The 9,366-nt window shown below is 43.8% G+C and overlaps 2 long non-coding RNA genes across 2 annotated transcripts; one reads left to right on the plus strand and one right to left on the minus strand.

The window, feature by feature from the left end:
* Positions 1-2,803: 2,803 nt before the first annotated feature.
* LOC135570680 (uncharacterized) lies at positions 2,804-4,805 on the plus strand. The gene is made up of 4 exons (XR_010463569.1): positions 2,804-3,553; positions 4,247-4,314; positions 4,528-4,568; positions 4,720-4,805. It is a non-coding gene; the product is annotated as an uncharacterized LOC135570680 (long non-coding RNA).
* On the minus strand, positions 4,380-5,271 carry LOC135570681 (uncharacterized). The gene is made up of 2 exons (XR_010463570.1): positions 5,068-5,271; positions 4,380-4,919 (listed from the first exon to the last, which is right to left on the minus strand). It is a non-coding gene; the product is annotated as an uncharacterized LOC135570681 (long non-coding RNA).
* Between the last annotated feature and the right edge of the window lie 4,095 nt (positions 5,272-9,366).

Genomic DNA, 9,366 nt, shown 5'->3' on the forward strand with positions numbered 1-9,366 from the left:
TCCACAGTGTATTAAGGGACAACGCTGCAACATGATTCAATGTACAGGTCCATTGACCCCTTGAATATTCCGAGAGCTTCGTGTTATTTAATCTGTGTTCCATCCTTTCCCCCGATGTTCTGTGTCGAATGTAATTTATGGTGTCTGTGATATGAATTTAAATGAAAGTGATGACGCGGTGTGCTAGTTCTGTAAACTCAGGATGATGTTGAAACTACTATTGTCTTGGACCCAGATAGTTCTGAAGCAACAGTACGATGAGTTACATACGCAATGCATTGATGTGTGACTGTACAAATGGAATATTCCACCATGAATGAAATGGCAAAACAAAGCAATTTTGTCACATTTGTGTGAAGCAGGCAGGTGGTTGTACCACGTGGCTGGGTAACGTCCTACTGAGAAACATCCCATTCATTTACATTATTTTACTCAACAGCTAGAGATGAAGAAATAGACATTAAAATCGTTCCAATGCAACCAGGGGTGTTTGTGGTTCTATTCTGTTTAATACTATTCTATTATATTATATTCCATTATATTCTATTCCATTCTATTATATTCCATTCTATTATATTCCATTCCATTCTATTCCATTCTATTCTATTCCATTGAATTATATTCCATTCTATTCTATTCCATTGTATTCTATTCTATTCCATTCCATTCTATTCCATTCCATTCTATTCTATTCCATTGAATTATATTATATTATATTCTATTCCATTCTATTATATTCCATTCTATTCCATTCCATTCTATTCTATTCCATTGAATTATATTCCATTATTTTATATTCCATTCCATTCGATTCCATTCTATTCCATTGAATTATATTCCATTATATTCTATTCCATTCCATTCCATTCTATTCCATTCCATTCCATTCTATTCCATTCCATTCTATTCCATTCCATTCTATTGCATTCTATTCCATTCTATTCCATTCCATTCCATTATATTATATTCCATTATGTTATATTCCAGTCCAACCTATTCTATTCTATTCTATTCTACATTGGAACTGGAAACAATGACAGACTATATTATCCATTATAAACTGGGTGGTTCCAACCCTGAATGCTGATTGGCTGACAGCCATGATATATGAACATGTATTTTTTACTGCTCTAATTACGTTGAGAACCAGTTTATTACAGCAATAAAGCACCTCGGGGGTTTGTGGTATATTGGCCAATATACCACGGCTAATGGCTGTGTCCAAGGACTCTGTGATTCGTCGTGGCCATATTCCACACCCCCCTCGTGCCTTATCGATTAATCATAGCGTCCTGTGAAAACACACATTTGTATAATGAAATCAATAATCAATATATCTGTCTAGGAGCTCCAATAAATTATACTGTATTAGGTTCATCTCAAGTGCGATTTTTACAACTTTGTATTACTTATTGTGTATTTTTGATACAAGTGTATTGCTGTTGAGGGAAGCTTGCTAGTAAGTGGTTCACTGTACCGATGACACAATGCAACTTGTGCACGTGACCAATACAATGGTATTTTATTTTATTTGTTTGATTGTGTGTGTGTTTGTGTGTGTGTTTGTGTGTGTGTTTGTGTGTGTGTGTGTTTTTGTTGGGTTTGATTGACATATAATGGCCTGCCGATGGTGTTTTTCCCTGGCCTCAAGGTGGGTAATGGACAGGTGTGTGTGTGTGTGTGTGTGTGTGTGTGTGTGTGTGTGTGTGTGTGTGTGTGTGTGTGTGTGTGTGTGTGTGTGAGAGCAGGTAATGGACATGAGTCTCCCAGGTCCTCGACATGGGGGAATAATAACCTGGGGCTGCCTGAGGTAACAACAGTTACAGGGTTATTAGTGATGATGGGCGGGAGAGAGGAGGGGAGGGAGAGAGGAGGGGAGGGAGAGGGGGAGGGAGGGAGAGAGGGAGGAGGGGAGGGAGGGAGGGAGTGAGGGAGGAGGGGAGGGAGAGAGAGGAGGGGAGGGAAAGAGGGAGGAGGGGAGGGAGAGAGGAGGGGAGGGAGAGAGGGAGAAGGGGAGGTAGAGAGGAGGGGAGGGAGGAGGGGAGGGAGAGAGGGAGCAGGGGAGGTAGAGAGGAGGGAAGGGAGGAGGGAGGGAGAGAGAGAGAGGTGGAGGGGAGAGAGGGAGGCAGGGAGGGAGGGAGGGTGGAGGGAGAGAGAGAGAAACAGCTCAGATTATGTTTTCTGGACTCCTGCTTTCCCAGAAGGTCCACAGACTGTAGCCCCAATCCAATTAGTCAAAGCCCACAGGCAAAGCATTCTGGGAACTGGTGGCCACCCGGGTCTATTTGGCATTTTATGTTGTCTACAGTCACCTATGGGCTATATGTATAAGACTCTGTTGGCAGGCTGTATTGTGTGTGTGTGTGTGTGTGTGTGTGTGTGTGTGTGTGTGCGTGGTGCGGTCTATCGAGCCCCCTGCTGTCATTCTAATCTGATGACATCATCAGGGATGGACGATTATTAATTTCCTTAAATAAATCCATACATGTACAGTACTGTATAACGTTTACTAAGATCCAAGTGCCCAAAAAAATTTGTGTAACTAATTTCTAATTGATCTTGCCAATTATCTCTCCAATACATTTTTAATTGATGTGCGTTTCTTTGGAACAGTTAAGTCCATTTATGTTCCAGGAAAAAAATGCAAACACTTTTTTAATTGTGTAACTCATTAGCTGGAATTACCTTGATTACATGCCAAGATTACAGTACTGTGAAACCAGGTTTGTGTCCCAAATGGCATACTTTTCCTTTAACAGTGCAGTACTCTTGACTGGGGCCCATAGGGGATAGAATTAACCCTTTCATGCGTGAGTTCCAAATATCTCTAACGGTCGCCCCAGCGTGAGTTTTTTTATGCACGTGATGTTAGAATGTTCTCTCCATTCCAGAATGTGATTGATACGTAACAGTACATTTTATCCGCGCTGCCCTCAAACTAAAGCACGCAGCCTGTTTATATTTATAAGTTGTTTTAACTTCAATTTAAAATGATTTTCAAACAAGTTTTTATTTTCTAAAAACAGTTTGAATTTAGGTGTGTTCCGCCTCCTCATTCATTCACATAAAAATAGTCATTTTTACTTTTGCGGATAATTACATTTTTGGGACATTTCTGACAGGGACAAAATTCCCCAAGCACTTCCCAATTGTTTGTGCAGTTCACGTCTGCAGACATTTGCTCATCTCCCGTCAGAACAGGATCTGCACACGTGTTCACATTTTCTATTCCACATTTCTATTGTAGCGTACTGTATGTATAGAGCATAATATATTTGTGTATATTCTTTATCACCGCGGAAACGTGAGGTAACGTTACTCATTTTATAACCTTTATGATGTTATAGTCAATCGTGCTTATGTAGCCACATTCTTCTATTAGCTCTGTAAAACAATGCTAAATGCGTCAGAGAAGTATTATCTTGTGTTGCATTTTGAAGCTACCATGGCCTTATGACTCTCAAGTGGTGCAGCGGTCAAAGGCACAGCACATCAGTACTAGAGGTGTCACTACAGACTCCCTGGTTCAAATCCAGGCTGCGTTTCCATCAAAGTAAGTGCCTTATTACGTTATAATAGTTATAATAATAGTTTCCGTATGCCGTTTCTGCTGTAGCTGTAGATCATAATATATTCCTTATAACTGCGGACACGTGAGGTAACGTTACACATTTTATAACCTTTATGGTGTTATTGTCAATCATGCTTACCTAGCTACATTATTCTATTAGCTCTGTAAAACAATGCTAGTTGCGTCAGAAAACTATTAGCTTGTGTTGTATTTTGAAGCTACCCTGGCCTTATGACTCCCAAGTGGCGCAGCGGTCTATGGCACTACAGACACCCTGGTTCAAATCCAGGCTGTATCACACCTGGCTGTGATTGGGAGTCCCATAGTGCAGCGCACAATTGGCCCAGCGTTGTCCGAGTTTGGCCGGTGTAGGCCATCATTGTAAATAATAATTTGTTCTTACATTACTTGCCTAGTTAAATAAATAAAAAAATATGACCATGGTTTGTTTATTTGGTCTATTCAGCATAGCTCTGTTCTGCCCTGCCTTTGCCCCCTTGTGGAGCTCAAAAGTTAGTTTCTTACTGTTTTAACTCAAATCTGTGATTTTGTCAATGCAATAAACTATTTTTTTTATAGCAGTGTTTATTATGTTACTTCTTTGTAGTATTGTTTTATTGCTATATCCTTATATTGTATTCTAATGAATAATTCCTCTTTATTCTGTACTTTCAGAAACATTATTTGCCAATATCATAACTGAAGCTGGACATCTTTGGAGCATAAGAATGAGGACAGCTTTTGTATGCTAACGTACACTCCTTAACAGTTGTACTGGATGAAAACACAACAAGAAAACGCATGCCAATATGTAATATTCATCTATTTTATTGCAGTACTGGTAGTTATTTCAACAACTTGTTTTACTAGAGGACAAAAAACTGAATATGCGTAACCCATATTTAATATCCATGCAGTGACTGAACAACAACTGCATTTCCACCCCCATCTCTAAGGCATAGTATCATGGCTGGTCACCTGTCAAGTCACATGTCAGGTCAGTCAGTCACCTATTGCTGCAGATGTGCTCAATAATGCTTGAGTATGTGATACTCCTCAAAGCATGGTGAAATACATAGAGGTGTATCACAAGCTAGACACATGTATTTTGTCATCTTCCTCTGCTTACTTCTCCTGGCGCCAGACAGGCAGACTTTGCAATGCCTCCGTGTGCGACTACCTTGAGAAGCAGTTTGAGGGACTTTGCAGGGAAAATGTCGTGCAGTGAGGCGTAGGGGATTGTCTACAGCAGGACGACCCCCAGTGGATGGGCGCCGAGGGGTGTGGTGCTCCTCCAGCAGCTCTCTCATGAGGTTCTCTCTGTATTTTTGGTAGGTAATTACTTTACCTATGAGGGAGTGGGGAGGATGAGGAAAGTTAGAGGATGATGAGGCAGTGGGGAGGTGGGTGAGATATTGTCACTATAATTGCATAATGGATTTGTATGTGAACTGTACATCCAATTACAAAAATACCTTGTTCAGTAATCATCTCACCTGTTAGTTGGCGGTGAACTATGCTGCCGTTGAGGACAGCAGTGTCGATCAGATGGAAAAATATCTTCTTATACCACTTGTTCGTTTTCCGTGTGCATTCCACAAAGCTGTTTATCATGTCTGCCTTATCCACGGCCCCCATTTTGAGGTTATAATCAAGCACACAATCTGGTTTGATCTTTCTCTCTCCGGTCAGGTGGTCCACCTTCCTGTGGCCGACATGGTTGCTGTATGGACAGTGGAGAGGACATGGACGCCCCGCTTGTCATGCCACTTTACTGCCAGCTGTTGACCGTTCTCTTGGAACTCCACCTCCCCTCTCTGCATCTTCCTGCATCCGAATGCCGGCATCCCCTTCCTGTTCGACCTGACTGTGCCACATGCCCCTGTGCTGTTGGAGAGCAGATGCTGGAAGAGTGTGGGACTGCTGTACCAATTGTCCACGTACAAAGTGTGTCCCTTGCCGAGATGAGGAGCCAGCATGGTCATCACCACGGACCCTGACACCCCAAGCCCATCATAATGTTTGATGTCAGTGGTGGACCCTGTGTAAACTATAATATCCTGGACAAATCCTGTCTTCACGTCGCACATGACAAAGAACTTGACTCCAAACCTGTGCCTTTTGGAGGGAATATATTGACGGAACGCCAGCCTACCTTTCCATAACATCAGGGACTCATCAATGCATAGGTCCTTGTATGGCACAAAGACCCGACCAAATGCTGATGTCAGGCTGATAAGAACATTTCTTATTTTGTATAACGGGTCACTTAGGATGGCAGTAGCATTGTTGACAAAATGCAGGCATCGCAGAAGAACTAGGAAGCGATCTTGGGAAAAGAGGGAGGCAAAGAAGGGAGTTGCAAACATAGGATCTGTGCTCCAGTATTCTCTTAGGGAGTTCTTCTTTACTATTCCCATGAGAAGGACTGTCACCAGGAAGGTATACATTTCACTAATTGTGGTTGTCACCCATTTAGCGAGTTTCCCCTCACTCCTGGCTCTCTCTTCTCCTGTAGCTCTAAGGCATAGCGATTGGTCTCCTCAACTATCTCTCCCACCAGCTCCTCTGTGAGAAACAACTTGAAGCACTCTGCCTCAGTTGGAAATGGCAAGGGCGTTGCACTCCAGACTGGGACTCGTCAAAGCAGACAGCAGGGCCAGGTGGGGTGAAATGACTGGTGGCCTTCCAGCTACCACAGAACTCCTGTACTTCATCCACTGTCGGCCTGCCTCCATCACCACCAGCATCTTCAAAGGGACCTGGTACTTCCTCAGTTGACAAGGGAAATTTAGATTCAGGGTTCTCAATGGCTACAAGGTTGAGGGGCAGCTCCTCACTGTCACTGTCAGAATCTGATTCCTGACTTTCATACTCAGACTCATTGTCAGAATTTAAAAATCTCCAGAATTTCCACATTTGTGAGTTGTCTCCTTTTGAAAGACATTGTTAAATGCTACAGTTTAGCTCACTAGCTACATACATAAACAACAACACTGAATGGCGCAGAGTGGGAGGTTACGTGGTTGACTGCCGGCACGCGCCACTTGTATCAATAAATCACTATCAGAAAATGTTTTGTGTGGTAATTATTTGTGTATTTACGATTTTATTCACGTGTTTTCAATTCTAGGTGACAACTCATGCATTCCGATTCTTGCACAGATTGTAATGGGCACATATTGTGTGTAAAATACTTTTTTGAAGGTTGTACTGATTATGATGAGCTAAGCTAATTCCAGCTGTGTAGCCATGTTTGTTGACATACAATGCATTCTGGGATTCACGTCTGTTTGACCAAAGATGTTACAACAAAATGAGGTGAGTAAGAGTTCACAAATTTTTTGAGGACTTCCGGAAGTTAATGGTGGGATGTGAACGACGGTAGATGACACACCCCTTCAACATGCATACTACAAACAGACCAAACTCATCTCGTCTTCTCTTATTATCTTCGGTTTCTGTGAGGAAAAAATGCATGGCTGCACGCTGAAACTAATCGTCGGATTACTTTCGATTTCTATGAAGTGTTTTACCTAGTTATTTCGATCAATGGTGAGCTCACCCGTGATGTGATTAATTATATATAGTAATTGCTATTAGCTCATTCATATTGTAGTTTACGTCAGCCGAGAGTTAGAAAATATGACTGCTTGTGTTGGGTCAATCTTTCCTCAGCGCTAGGACAAATGTAGCCTACATTTTTCCGGTTAGGATGATTGTGTTATGCTATATCTTCTTCTGTGAATATCTGAACAATGCATCCAAAAATAAACTGCTGACATTCTGGACATAACTTTGTAAGGACTGTGTTTGTGTAAATAGTTTCTGAAAAAAGTGTGGCCAGCTCAAACGCTGATTGTTGCGTCATTCGAAACTGCCGTTCTAAACGAGCATTCTAAATGAGTGTTCTAATCACACGGGGTGTGATCGTACGCTTCAGGGACCACTGTAGAACGATCACACCCGTGTGATGGTACGTGTGAAAGGGTTAAGGAGATTCCAGCTATGGGCCCTGGTCTAATGTAGTACACTATATTGAGGATGGGGTGTCATTGGAGACTCCAGGTTTGACCTTCTCCCATCCAGAGGACAAGACAGAGAGGTTGAGACACACTCCAGGTTTGACCTTCCCCCATCCAGAGGACAAGACAGAGAGGTTGAGACACACTCCAGGTTTGACCTTCTCCCATCCAGAGGACAAGACAGAGAGGTTGAGACACACTCCAGGTTTGACCTTCTCCCATCCAGAGGACAAGACAGAGAGGTTGAGACACACTCCAGGTTTGACCTTCTCCCATCCAGAGGACAAGACAGAGAGGTTGAGACACACTCCAGGTTTGACCTTCTCCCATCCAGAGGACAAGACAGAGATGTTGAGACACACTCCAGGTTTGACCTTCTCCCATCCAGAGGACAAGACAGAGATGTTGAGACACACTCCAGGTTTGACCTTCCCCATCCAGAGGACAAGACAGAGATGTTGAGACACACTCCAGGTTTGACCTTCACCCATCCAGAGGACAAGACAGAGAGGTTGAGACACACTCCAGGTTTGACCTTCTCCCATCCAGAGGACAAGACAGAGAGGTTGAGACACACTCCAGGTTTGACCTTCTCCCATCCAGAGGACAAGACAGAGAGGTTGAGACACACTCCAGGTTTGACCTTCTCCCATCCAGAGGACAAGACAGAGAGGTTGAGACACACTCCAGGTTTGACCTTCTCCCATCCAGAGGACAAGACAGAGAGGTTGAGACACACTCCAGGTTTGACCTTCCCCCATCCAGAGGACAAGACAGATGTTGAGACACACTCCAGGGTTGACCTTCCCCCATCCAGAGGACAAGACAGATGTTGAGACACACTCCAGGTTTGACCTTCTCCCATCCAGAGGACAAGACAGAGAGGTTGAGACACACTCCAGGTTTGACCTTCTCCCATCCAGAGGACAAGACAGAGATGTTGTTTGGATCTGTGGATGATTGTGTTCCAGGTCATATTGCCAGGTAGGTTGTAGTAAATATGTGTTTCAGGTAGGTAGTGGTAGCTATGTGTTCCAGGTAGGTAGTGGTAGCTATGTGTTCCAGGTCATAGTTCCAGGTAGGTAGTGGTAGCTATGTGTTCCAGGTAGGTAGTGGAAGCTATGTGTTCCAGGTAGGTAGTGGTAGCTATGTGTTCCAGGTAGGTAGTGGTAGCTATGTGTTCCAGGTCTTAGTACCAGGTAGGTAGTGGTAGCTATGTGTTCCAGGTCTTAGTACCAGGTAGGTAGCAGCAGCTTCCTCTCGCCACGGACCCCCGACAAGGAGTGCCAGGATCAAAGGGAAGAGTAACACACAGCTGAACGAGGGGATTTGGGGTGGGCTTAGAGCCTCTTTAGGAATATTATGCAGGTAAGGCTGGGAATTAGCTAGCAGGGAATTAGATAGGAAGACAGTTATAATACAAAGCCCAGGAAGAGCTGGCTAGAGCATGCCCCGATCCGATATGCTGTGAATGTATGAGGGGAAGGGGAGAGTTTTATTTGAGGGGGAAGAGGGGTATAGGTGGGCTGGGGAAGGGAAGAGTTTGATTGGAGGGGAAGAGGGGTATAGATGGGCTGGGGGAGGGGAAGGGAAGAGTTTGATTGGAGGGGAGGAGGGGTTAAGGTGGGCTGTATGAGGAGGTGGGCTGTATGAGGAGGTGGGCTGTATGGAGAGGTGGGCTGTCTGAGGAGGTGGGCTGTCTGAGGAGGTGGGCTGTATGAGGAGGTGGGCTGTATGAGGAGGTGGGCTGTATGAGGAGGTGGGCTGTAT

The sequence above is a fragment of the Oncorhynchus nerka genome, unplaced genomic scaffold (assembly GCF_034236695.1).
Source record: "Oncorhynchus nerka isolate Pitt River unplaced genomic scaffold, Oner_Uvic_2.0 unplaced_scaffold_936, whole genome shotgun sequence".
In the NCBI taxonomy this organism is placed as follows: domain Eukaryota; kingdom Metazoa; phylum Chordata; class Actinopteri; order Salmoniformes; family Salmonidae; genus Oncorhynchus; species Oncorhynchus nerka.